At 39.0% G+C, this 12,448-nt stretch overlaps 1 long non-coding RNA gene across 1 annotated transcript in view; it reads left to right on the top strand.

The window, feature by feature from the left end:
* The window catches only part of LOC141507147 (uncharacterized), an 866,305-nt gene that overhangs the window by 594,417 nt on the left and 259,440 nt on the right, over positions 1-12,448 (top strand). The gene's annotated exons all lie outside the window — the stretch shown is intronic.

Here is a 12,448-nt window from a genome sequence, read left to right as displayed (position 1 = left end):
AGACTTGCTTGGGCGAAAAAAGTAAAGGGGAGAGAAAAAAATTAAAATTAAAAAAATAATAGTAATAATTGTAGGTATGGCCAGGTGGCACAATGGACGAAGCACCAGCCCTGGAGCCATGAGCACCCGAGTCCATATCCAGCTTCGTAAACCCAACAATCACCCAGCCATGTGACATGCAAGCCACCTGATCCCCACTGCCCTGCAAAAACCAAAAAGAAGGAAAAAAAAGACCCAAAATAAAATAAAATAGTAATAATAGTAGGGGTGGCTGGGTGGCAGACAGAGCACTGGCCCCTGAGCCAGGAGTACCTGGGTCCAAATCTGGCCCCAGCCACCCAAAGATCACCTTGCTATGTGGCCCCAGGCAGGCCACCCAGCCCCACTTGCCCTGCACCCTCCCCCAAATAATAATAACAAAAAATGTGCTTCAGTCTTTGTTCCAACACCAACAACTCTGTCACGGGTGGATCACATTCTTTATGATAAGTCCATCACAAAAGTTACTTCCATATTTTTCCAACGTTGCCATTGCTGATCGCAATTCCCTCCTTTCTTATTTCTCCACTACCATGTACTATATTTTCTCTCTCCTTTCACTCTGACTCTGCTGTAAGGTTGCTGAGTGGCACAGCAGACAAATCCCTGGTCCTGGGACCAAGAAGCCCTGAGCCCCCATACCACCCCTTAGGCCCAGAATCCACCTGGCCCTATGGTCCTGGACAGGCCTTCCAATCCCAGCCCCTTGCAAGAAGTAAAAAAGAAAATGTGTTATATCTGACCACTCTCCCCCCATGGTCCATCCTCTCCTCCTTTATTCACATCCCCACCCCTTCCCCCTGCTCCCCCATCCTTCTTACTCCAGATGTCTATACCCCATTGAGTATATTTGCTGTTTCCTCTCCTAGCCATCTCTGATGAGAGCAAAGGTTCCCTCATTCCCCCTTGCCTCCCCCCTTCCATATCACTGCAATAGCTCATTGTAATAAAAAAATCTTATTATGTGAAATATCTTGGACTATTCCCCCTCTCCTTTTTCTTTCTCCCATTCCATTTCCCTTTTTTTCCATTGACTCTATTTTTTACACCATATTTTATCTTCGAATTCAGCTTTCTCCTGTGCTTCAACTAAAAAAGCTCCCTCTACCTGCTGTATTAACTGAGAAGGTTCATTTGAGTATTATCAGTGTCATTTTTCTATGCATGAATACATGCAATTCATCATCATTAAGTCCCTCATATTTTCCCCCTCTCCTCCAATCTCCATTCTTCACTTGAGTCCTGTATCTGAAGATCAAACCTTCTGTTCAGCTCTGGCCATTCCAAAAGGAACATTTGAAATTCCCCTGGTTCATTGAAAATCCATCTTTTTCCCTGGAAGAGGACATTCAGCCTTGCTGGGTAGTTCATTCTTGGCTGCATTCTAAGCTCTTTTGCCTTCCGGTATATTATATTCCAAGCCCTACGAGCTTCCAATGTAGTTGCTGTTAAGTCCTGTGTGATACTGACTGCAGCTCCATGATATTTGAACTGTGTCCTTCTGGCTGCTTGTAATATTTTCTCTTTGACTTGAGAGTTCTGGAACTTGACTATAATATTCCTAGGGGTTGGGTTTTTGGGATCTCTTTCTCGGGAGGATCGGTGGATTCTCTCCATTTCTATTTTGCCCTCTGCTTCTAGAATATCAGGGCAATTTTCCTGTAGTAATTCTTTGAAAATGATGTCAAGGCTCTTTTCCTGATCATGACTTTCAGGTATTCCAATAATTTTTAAATTATCTTTCCTAAGTCTGTTTTCCATATCAGTTGTTTTTTCAATGAGATATTTCACATTTTCTTCTAATTTTTCATTTTTTTGGTTTTGAAGTATTGATTCCTGATTTCTGGTAAATTCATCAATCTCCCTGAATTCTATTCTTTGTCTGAAGGATTTGTTCTCCTCAGAGAGTTTTCTTATCTCTTTTTCCATCTGGCCAATTTTGCTTTTGAAAGCATTCTTTTCCTCTATAACTTTTTGAACTGTTTTATCCATTTGACCTAAGCTGGTTTTTAGCATGCTATTTTCTTCAGCATTTTTTTTGGATTTTCTTGACTAAGCTACTGACTTCATTTTCATGTTTTTCCTGCATCTCTCTCCTTTCTTTTCCCAGTTTTTCTTCCAACTCCCTCATTTGATTTTCAAAGTCTTTTTTGAGTTCTGTCATAGCCTGAGCCCAATTTCTGTTTTTCTTGGAGTCTTTAGATGCAGGAGCTTGTGCTTCCTCATCTTCAGACTGAGTATTTTGATCCTTCTTGGACTCATTTGCAAAATATTTCTCAATAATCTTCCTCTTATTTCTCTGCTTGCTCATTTTCCCAGCCTGGGCCTGGTTTTGGGGTGCTTCCTGAGCTTTTGGGACACTCCCAGAAGGGTCTCAGTGTGTGAGGCTCTGTCTTCCCTCCTGGTCTGTGAATGACCATAAGCGCCCCCCCCTGCCACGGGGCTGAGGTGGGCAGGGCCCTGTTGTTCTATGGGGGGGCCTAGACTGGGATCAGGATCTGAATGTGGTCAGAGCCTCAGAGTCCTGTTCCAGGGGCAGAGGACAGAGTTTGGCAGTCTCTCTCTCTCTTCACTCCCCTCCCTCAGCTCAATGGGCTCATGCCCTGGAGGCTCCTGCTTACCTGCTCTGCCTGCTTCTGTTTCCGGGTCTGGGCTGCTGAAAGACCAAGCTGCTCCCTGTGTGCCCTGAGGGCTGGGCTCCAAGTGCTGGCTCTGGCAGAGGTCCCCTGCTGTTCCCCCACTTTGTGCCTGGTGCTCCTTGGGGGTGCAGCTCAGGAAACTCTCCTGCTGCTGTGAGCCGTGGCTCCCAGTGCCCTGGGACTGCCTCTGGGAGGCTGAAATTCGAATTTTGCTCTGGCAGGCCACCCCTCCAACCCTGGGGAGCAGAGCCTTTCTGCTCTTTTCCAGGTTACCTTGAGTAGGAGAACTGCCTCACTGGGTCCCTTTGTGGGTTCTGTCTCTCGAAAGTTTAGTTAGAGTCATTCGCTTATGAGTTTTATCAGAGAGCTCCTAAGACTGGATCTCTTCTTGTGGCCATTTTGGCTCTGCCCCCTCTCCAATTACATTTTAATCTGGCTTAATTGGCATTCAGAAATGAAGGCTTTGCCACCTCTGGTATAAATAATATAGATATTCATAATGTTGTGTATATTTTTTGATGGTCAAGAATAGGCAATTAACTGTTTACATTTACCAATCCTGAATTAGGCACCATTTCAATGCCAGGAATTGTGCTAATATCATTGTACTATGGAGTAGGGGTATTCCATAAAAATATGTAGAAAATTCCTATACCCAAGCAACTTATTGCCTAATAGAGAGGAAGAGACATATATCCAGAATCACTGGACTTGAGAGCTGGAAAGGACCTCTTGGACTACCTGGTCCAAGCCAATCACAAAAGAAATCTTCCGGAGAACTTGTTGGAAAGCAATAATAATCTCTGTCTGAAGATCTCCAAGGAGAAAGACCTTGTCACTTCTAGAAGTAGGCCAGTTGGCTTTTATACAACTCTAATTGTTAGGGAATTTTTACTGATATCAAACCTAAAGTTGCCTCCTTTTAACTTTTTCCCATTGCTCCTGTATTTACCCCTTTGAATCAACCAGAATATCTCTGATCCCCTCCTCCATGTAACATCCCTTCAGAAAAGTTATCTTTCTGGGGCATCTAGGTGATGTAGTGGATAAAGCACTGGCCCTGGAGTCAGGAGTACCTGGGTTCAAATCCGGTCTCAGACACTTAATAATTACCTAGCTGTGTGGCCTTGAACAAGCCACTTAACCCCGTTTGCCTTGCAAAAATATAAAAAAAAAAAAGTTATCCTTCTCCCTGAATCTTCCTTATTCCTGGCTAAAAATGCTTGGTTCTTTCAATGGATCCTATGTCGTATATTCAAACCCTTCATTGTACTGGTTGCCCTTCTCTAAACACTCTCTACTTTATAAATGTTTTTCTTCAACCCCAATATTCAGACCTAAGTCCAGTATTTTAGAGTCTGATGAAGGAAGAATAAAGAGGGCTACACAATTAGAATAGGGAAAGAAGCCAGGGATGCTAGGAAGACCAAATATATTTGATCAGCAGCTCAGAAAATCATAATATATATATATATATATATATGTATATATACTATATATATGTATATAACTATAATAATGAGATACAGAATAAATGAGATACAGAATAAATCTATTCGTAAATCTCCCAACCATAGTTTACTCTCCACCTCTTCTTTCTTTATCAGAGTCGACCCTTTCCTTATCAGAGCTATTCATCTCTAATAAGAATAATCTATAAAAATTTGTTGATTTGTTATTAATTTCTTATTTTTACCCTGCCCATCACTAAATGAATTAAACTCCTAAAAATTAGGCAGCCAGAAGGAAAAAGAGAAGCAAAGGTATTGATAATTCACAAAATAGCTAGGCAATGCTTCAATAGTGGAAAGTAAACTATATATAGAAATGTCAGGGTGAATTTGTTTTCACTCTGGTATATGCTTTTGCATCTATAAGCATTGACATGTAGAGGATATCTCCATTAAAATAATGTTGGCACTGAAAAACCCCTTCACTCTAGTGATGAAAATGCAACATTCACCTTCAACCTCATTCTGGCAAGCTCTGCATTGTAACGCCCTCTCGGGCAGTCTCATACAAACATTTCTAAAGGGCAAAAATTATATTGATGCATGATTTCCTTTTGAAAATGGAAAATTAGGAGGAAAAGGCCTTTTTTAGTGTGTGTGAAAAGCACTGAAAAAGGTAAGAAAAGAAATTCAAATAAAAGGTATTAGAACCTTTCAGCTCCTGCTAATTGAAGCCATTTGCCTCTCTGACTGGGAGGGACCTAGTCAGTCACTGACAGGAAAGTAGACACTTAACCATAGGATAAAATAATGACAAAAAGATGGAGAATTCTTTCATTAGGACTATTTCTACTTTTTAGTGGCAGCAGAAAAAGCACTACACTTGGTATAAAAAGATAAAAATGATTTGGATGCTTCACCCAACCTTTCCATTTATACTCTGTGAGACCTTGAGCAAATTAATTGCTCTCTATAGGTTGGTTTCCTCATCTGTAAAATGGGAAGATGATAGTTGGTGAAATCACTTTGTAAATTGTAAAATGCTGCACAAATGTAATATGATAATAATTTTTACTGCTATGACTACCACCACTTGTAATCTTCCTCCTCCTGTTGCTATTATTGTTACTATTGCTACTACTACCACTGCCACTACTACTACCACCAATGGAAACAATAGAAACAACAAAAGCATAATAGAGACAGGCATGGAGTTAGATTAAACTAGGTTTACATTCTGCCCTCTGACTTTTACTAAATGTGTAACCCTGAGCAAGTCATTTGACCTGTGTGTGTGTGAAAGCCAACTTTCTAGGTTATCTTCTAACTAATAAACAGCTGAAATCTGCATTATAGGTAGAAAGAGTTCCAAATGTAGATGTTTTCCATATTGAGGAGATGACAGATTCTTCTTATATTCTCAAAAGTTTTACTACTACTTTTTTCTTTAAGAATCTGTATTTGCATTCATTCACTGATTGAGTTAATGTAATTGAATGGGGGGGGGGGGACCATCACCAAACCACTAGCTTTTGACAGTGAGCCCTATCTGAATTTAATGAAGCTGCTCCTTGCACATCAGATGCATAGACCCTTACTCAAAATCTTGCCAACCTGGGAAAACCTTCCACACTTTAGGTTTCCCTGCCATAGCTCAGTTTCCACTTCTGAGCCTTGATGAAAGAGAGCACAGTTTTAGCAAAGGATTATTATTAGTGATTCAACAGTATTGTTTATTATTACCATTACCAATTTTGAATCTTTGCCTGTCAAAAAAGGATGAAACACCAGTGCCCACAAGTCACAGTAAAGACCCTGCACAGTATGCTGTTTTGTTGCATTTTGGGAGAGGTAAGCCAGGCATCACCCAGGATAGTTCGCTGGATTCATTTTTCCTGGGCACACGTTTCTGGTTTCACTAATGCTACATGTGTATGCTCCAGTGTTAGCATGGGTTCAAGCTATTGGCAAAACAAGGCAGGTGTAAATTATGGTAGAATTGAAATCGATAGCGCTTAGTAGCTGTGGAGTGCCCAGTTCACATCAGGGCGTGCGTCTGAGTTCACTGAAACATAGCTATCAAGTGCACCCTGAGTCATTAGATGTGTTATCCAGTGAATAACAGCATAATGATATTTTAGTAGAGCAGTCTTATGATAAACTCTGCTTTAGTGAAACTCCATATACAGAGCAATTTCTTCTGGCCGTGTATATTGCATGGCAAAGAAAGGATATCCTGCTGCGTATCAGAAGGCTGTAATTTCATTTAGGGGTTCTATTGACATCGTAAACTGCAAGAGCAGAGCTCAAGTGGCTATTTAAGTCATAGGAACTTCAAGCTAAAATTACTGCCTAGTCATAATCGCCACCTCCGGAGTCCTCCTGCCTGCCTATATGTATGGGCTTTATGTTTCTATCTCTGCGTCTATAAATACTCAATCACTCAAGGGCTGGGGTGATAAGCTGCTTTGAAATATGACAGGTATCTGTCACCTTTGCAATGAGGACAGATTTTGAGGCTAAAAAGGCAGGGCCATTTGCTGAAGGTCAAGAGCTAAATGAGGTGAGAAACTCCAGGCAGTCATTCAGAGTATGCCATGCCTGTTAAGTTACTTAAAGAAATTCTTCCCTTGCTTCCAGGTCAGGGACATTCAGCTAGGGGGGAAAAAAAGAAAAAAGAAAAAGGGAGTCTCCTATGGCCAGCTCACTGACTAAAAAGTGTTACCATCCTAGTTGACAGAGTTACAAAATTATCCACTGCCATTACACTCCCCACTCCTCCACTTGCCCTTGGAATGATAATAGTCCTTGGATGGCTGTGTTCTAGCGTAATGACGTACTGTTTTGGGTACTCATGAGAGTCAGCCTCCCAAACCTGGAGGAGGTGGGGGACAGAATGCTTACCACATGGTGCTGAAATTTTTCACTTTTTGTGTGTCGTGGACTTCTTTGGCAATCTGACGAAGCCCTTTTCACAAGTTTTTTTAATGCATAAAATAAAAATATATATAAAACAAATAAAAATAATTCTAATGAAATATAGCTACCATAATATTTTTTAAAAAAATACAATCCATTGACCCCAGATTAAGAACCCTTGATAGAGTTGAGGAGAAAGAGCTGAGTCAGACGTGAGAGAAGGAATCATAATTGAGTCAAATGCCACACTGTAGGGAAAATTAGATTTATATCAAATTGAAAACTGTAACTATCAAATGCACGTTTTATGGTCAGCTGATGCTTTGGGATTGACTCCAGCTGGCAAACACAGACAGATTCCATGCTAAGGTTTCATCCCGGCTTCAATGAGAATTGCAAGCTCATGCCCTAAGTTAGTAAATGATTTTTTTTCAGAATAATAAAATTTGCATACCAGTCTCCTTTAATCATGCTGGCACTGATATTTTATTTGGAGATTTTTTAAAAAATATCCTTCTCACCCACATCCCTTTCCTTTACCCTGAGCTTTGGAATCATTCAAACATTCTATGTTCTAGGTGGAAATCTCAGGTGAATCGTGAGATCTCATAAAATCACAATAATGGTATAAATTTCATATTTGTATTGTGTCACATACAATAAAAATGCTTTGCAGATATTGACTCATAAATCTTCCATGACATCTTGCTGAGAAAGATAGGAAATAGCATTGCCCCCATGTTACACTAGGAGAAACAGAGACATAGGGTAGTGAAATGATGGACCCAAGGTTACAGAGTGAGTCAGTGGCTGAGAGGGTCTGAAAACTCATTTCAAGATCAACTTTCCCTTTGCCATAATCCTCTGTCATATTGCTTATTGTAAATTGTGAATAGAACAATTAAAATAAAAATTTATAAGAAGCATACTTATTTTAGTAACCCAACTCCAGTTTTTCTTTTTACCTGTGATATTCCACAAAAAGGACCCAAAACATTAGTTATCTGTAAGCTATTCTTATCTCCCGAAATGTGGAGTACTTTAGGTATCTTCAAGGAGCCATGGCTGTGATTCTTAGAAAGCTTATTGCTGTTGCAAGAAGGTACTTAAATTACCATGAAAATAAATTCCCATCCACAGGTAATTTCTGAAAATTCTGAGTGAATATGGAGAGGTTGAACTCTCAAACAGAGTCCTCCTCATGCTGGCATGGAGTTAACACTCAACACCCAAAGGCTATGATAAAGTCCTGAGAGCTCTGGAAGCATTTCAAAGAGGGTGGAGGACTAGAAACAAATTGTGTGCCTTTCATCCTGTGATCATTTTAGCTAAGTGTTAGGAGACTTAGCTGGGTGGAGCAATAGATAGAATATTGTATTTGGAGTTGGAAGACCTGAGTTCAAATTCTCCTTCAAACCCACATCACCTCTCTGACCCTGAATAAATTATTTAACTCTCTCAGCTTCAATTTTCTCATCTGTTAAATGAGGGTAATAATGTTAGTATCTACTTCATAGGGTTGTTGTGGAGATTAAATAAGATAATGTATACAAAGCATCTTGCGAACTTTCAGTCTTTATGTAATGCCAGCTATCGTCATCATCATCAAATCAAACCATCAAGGGATGGCTAGGTGGTGCAGTGGGTAAAGCACTGGCCCTGAAGTCAGGAGTACCTGGTTCAAATTTGGTCTCAGGCATTTAATAATTACCTAGCTGTGTGGCCTTGGGCAAGCCACTTAACCCCATTTGCCTTGCAAAAACCTAAAAAAAAAATCAAACCATCATCAAATAGTAGTCGCTGATTAATTTTTCAACCATGATAATTCATAAAACACGGAGGAGTTGCAATCTCATGTTAGTGGAAGAATTACTTGGAACCATGAAATTATAGACTTTATTAATTACCAAAGGATCAATAGTTGCACGGGTCAGCTTTTTTGAAACAGAAACTTATAACTATTATCTATCAAAGACTTCCTACTTCTTTCCATTTGAAGTACCTAATTGACATTACTGTGGACTTAATCCTACCTGCTTATTAACTCCTTTTTTTGGCCCTAAGCAATGGTATCCTATGAAGAAATCAGCATATTAATTGTATTAGTATTGTATTTGGTCTTCCTTATGATTTCTCCCAACAAATGATAATAATTTTTTAAAATAGATATTCTTTTGGTGACTGGGTTTGGCCGAATTGCAAGTTCTACTACTTAGTCATTCCATAGCTGGATTTTTTACCTATTTTCTACATGCTTTCAAGACTGAATTCTCCACTTGTGTTTCAAGATTATTTCCTTGGATCTTTGGTATTCCTGCTTGATTTCACAGATGCTGGCCTCTACTGTTCACCTATCCCACACTCCATATCTATTCTGGTTCCTTAGATACTATGCTGTTTCCAGCCTTCTGTTCCACACACCAGTCATAGTTATTCTATGTTGGTACACCTCCATATATTGAGGGGTCAAGCAACACAGCTACCCTTAGGATTCATTTTGGTATGGTCTAACTTTCCTGTTTATTGGATTTTTTGGGACTTGGGGCAGTAACAGGACTTTCCAAAAATGCTCCAAAGATCATCTCAGGCAGCTCAGGTAGCCCTAACATTCAGTCTTGGCAAGTCACTCCTAACAACAACACTAATCCTTAACTGTTTTTTACTTATGTTGTTTCATTTAGGCTTTTGAAGAACATTATAAGGTAGTATAATAATAATAATAATAATAATAACTAAGTTAGGTACTATTATTAGTACTAAAATATTAAATTGAGACACAGATTAAATAATAGCATTTGTTAATTCATTGAAAGAGAGGTCTTGGGAAGGCATAATGATAAAGGTACGTTATTACTGCTTCTTTGTATTCATATCATTAGGAGAATTGCAGAATTTTAATGGCTGCCTAGTCTAATCCATACCTGAAAGAGAAGATCCCTTATAATATATCAACATATCCAGCAAATCTAGTTTTTCTATGAAGACCTCTAATGAGAAGGAACCTACAGACTCTTGAGGGAGACCTGTTCCAATTCTGGACCATTCTCATTTTCATGAAGTTTTTCCTGACATATGATCTAAATTTGTTTCTCTATCTTCCTTTCATTGCTCCTAGTTCTGCCTTCTGAAGCAAAACAGAACAAATCTAATTTATCTTCTACATATCAACCTACAGATACAGAAACTGAACTCATATACCTCCTGAGACTTCTCCAGGCCAGTTCCTTCAATTAACCCATTTACTTCTGGCTATTTCACAAATATGATATTTCATCTCTTAGTTCTGAGTATTTTATCTGGATGATCCTCATAGTGGAACGTTCTCCTTCCTCAGCTTTCTACAAGGCCTAACTTAAATTCCATCTTTTATAGGAAGCCTTTCTCAAGCCCTCTTAGTTCTAGTGACTTCTGTTATTTCTTCTTTATCCCATGTGTGTATGTACATATATATATATATATATATGTACATACACATATACAAAGAAGTATATACCTCAAGATACACACACATGTATATTTGTGTGTGTTTATTTGTGTATTGTCTATTCCATTAGATCGTGGACTTCTTAAGGGCAGGGACTACCTTTTTTCCTCTTTTGTCTACCCAGCAGTTAATATAGTGCCTGGTACACAACTGGAGTTTATTAAATAATTGTTGATTAATTAATTGACCATGAACTTTGCTATTATGGAAGCTTCTTTCTATATATTCTCAAGCTTATCAATATCTTTCCTAAAATATAGCACTAAGACTGAAGCCATACTTGAATAGAGAACAACATTAGTCTCATCTCCTTCTTCCTATGCCTCTCATATCATATCATTCATATATATATATATATATATATATATATGTATATATACACATAAAATTTGTTATTAGTGAATAAAAGTGAATGTTCTGTCTCTAAATTCTGGAAATCCATCCATTGAGACTATTTCATCATCTGTGTATTCCATATTCTACTCCAGACCTTGGAGCACCAAATCAATGCTTCTAGTCACCTCTTCCTTATAAGTTCCTAGAGTGCAGAATTTATCTCTAACAGCATAAATATAAAGTAAGTAAATACAATTATGTATAAAATAGTTAAATACAAGATCATTTAAGGAGGATACAAGTAGTTGGGGGGGGGGATCAGGAAAGTCTTCATGCCAACATTGCACCTTAAAGGAAGGGAGGGACTCTACAAGGCAGTCATTAAGAGGGAATACATTCCAGAGATGTGGTCCAGCCAGAGTAAACCATGGATCTGAATGATGAAGCATTCTATGTGAGGAATGGAGAGAAAGCCAGTTTGTCTGGATCAGAGAGCAAAAGAAGGAAAATAATATCCAATGAGTCTAGAAAGTTAAATTGTGGCCAGGTTGTGAAGGACTTTAAAAAGTTTATATTTTATCCTAGAGTCAATAAGGAGAGCCAGTGGGGTTGATTGAATAGGGCAATCAAATCTATGCTTAAGAAAAATTATTTCAGCAGCAGCATGTTATTTGGACTGGAGTGGGAAGAGGCTTGAGTCAGAGAAACCAGTTAGAAGCATATTGCAATAATCTAGGTGAGAGGTGATAGGGTTGTGAACTAAGGTGGCAGCTGTGTGAGTATATTCTTTCTTAGAAGTGTTAGAGAATATCAGTTTTCCCTGAGCTTCATTTACAAAGTTGTCATTTGACCACATGAGAAACGCTTTCTTCTTTCCCTCCTCCTTCATGTACTCACCCTCTCCCCAGATTCCCTCCCATTCATCAGTCCTGGAGACAATTTGAGCTTTATTTTTTCTGAACAGTGAGGAAGTCCAAAATAAAATTAATATCCCAGACTGTTAAATCTACTGTCCTTACTGCTCAGGAAAGTAGTAGTTAAAGGAAAAGTATTTGAGAAATTAAACAAGTTTGAGGTCTATAGTCCTTTGGTGAAATGACTTGGATGTTCCTCTCAGAGACTGGGATTAAGACTTGCATATAGATGCATTTCTTCACCCATTTATCAGTAATATATTATCCCACATAAGTTATTATACATTGTCTGTAGGTCTGTATGAATGAGCTGTAGATATACATAAATATGTACTTGCCAAAAGTTTTTATCTGCCTGTCAGATAAGAGTGGAAAAGGTGTGGAGCTCTTTGATTTTTTGATGGGCAAGAATCCAGAGGTCATTGTGGTATTTAAGGGTGTTATTGTTTCTGATGTTGCTGCTGTTGTTGATGTTAGTAATTTTATAATGTGAGTCCTGTAGGAGGTTGGCTGGCAGCTTGTCACTTGTTGTGCTCCAACCTGGGAGTGAATTTTGGATCAATGGTACAATAGATTGGTGAGGCTTCCTATTTGAGTTTTACTCCACAGTCTAGCTACAGCTGTCATCTTTTAGTAGTTCTCCTGTTGGTGTCTACTTGTCTCCCC

Source organism: Macrotis lagotis, chromosome 1 (assembly GCF_037893015.1).
Source record: "Macrotis lagotis isolate mMagLag1 chromosome 1, bilby.v1.9.chrom.fasta, whole genome shotgun sequence".
NCBI classification, from domain to species: domain Eukaryota; kingdom Metazoa; phylum Chordata; class Mammalia; order Peramelemorphia; family Peramelidae; genus Macrotis; species Macrotis lagotis.
Note: the sequence above shows the minus strand (reverse complement) of the source record. Positions and strands in the feature narration are given on the sequence as shown.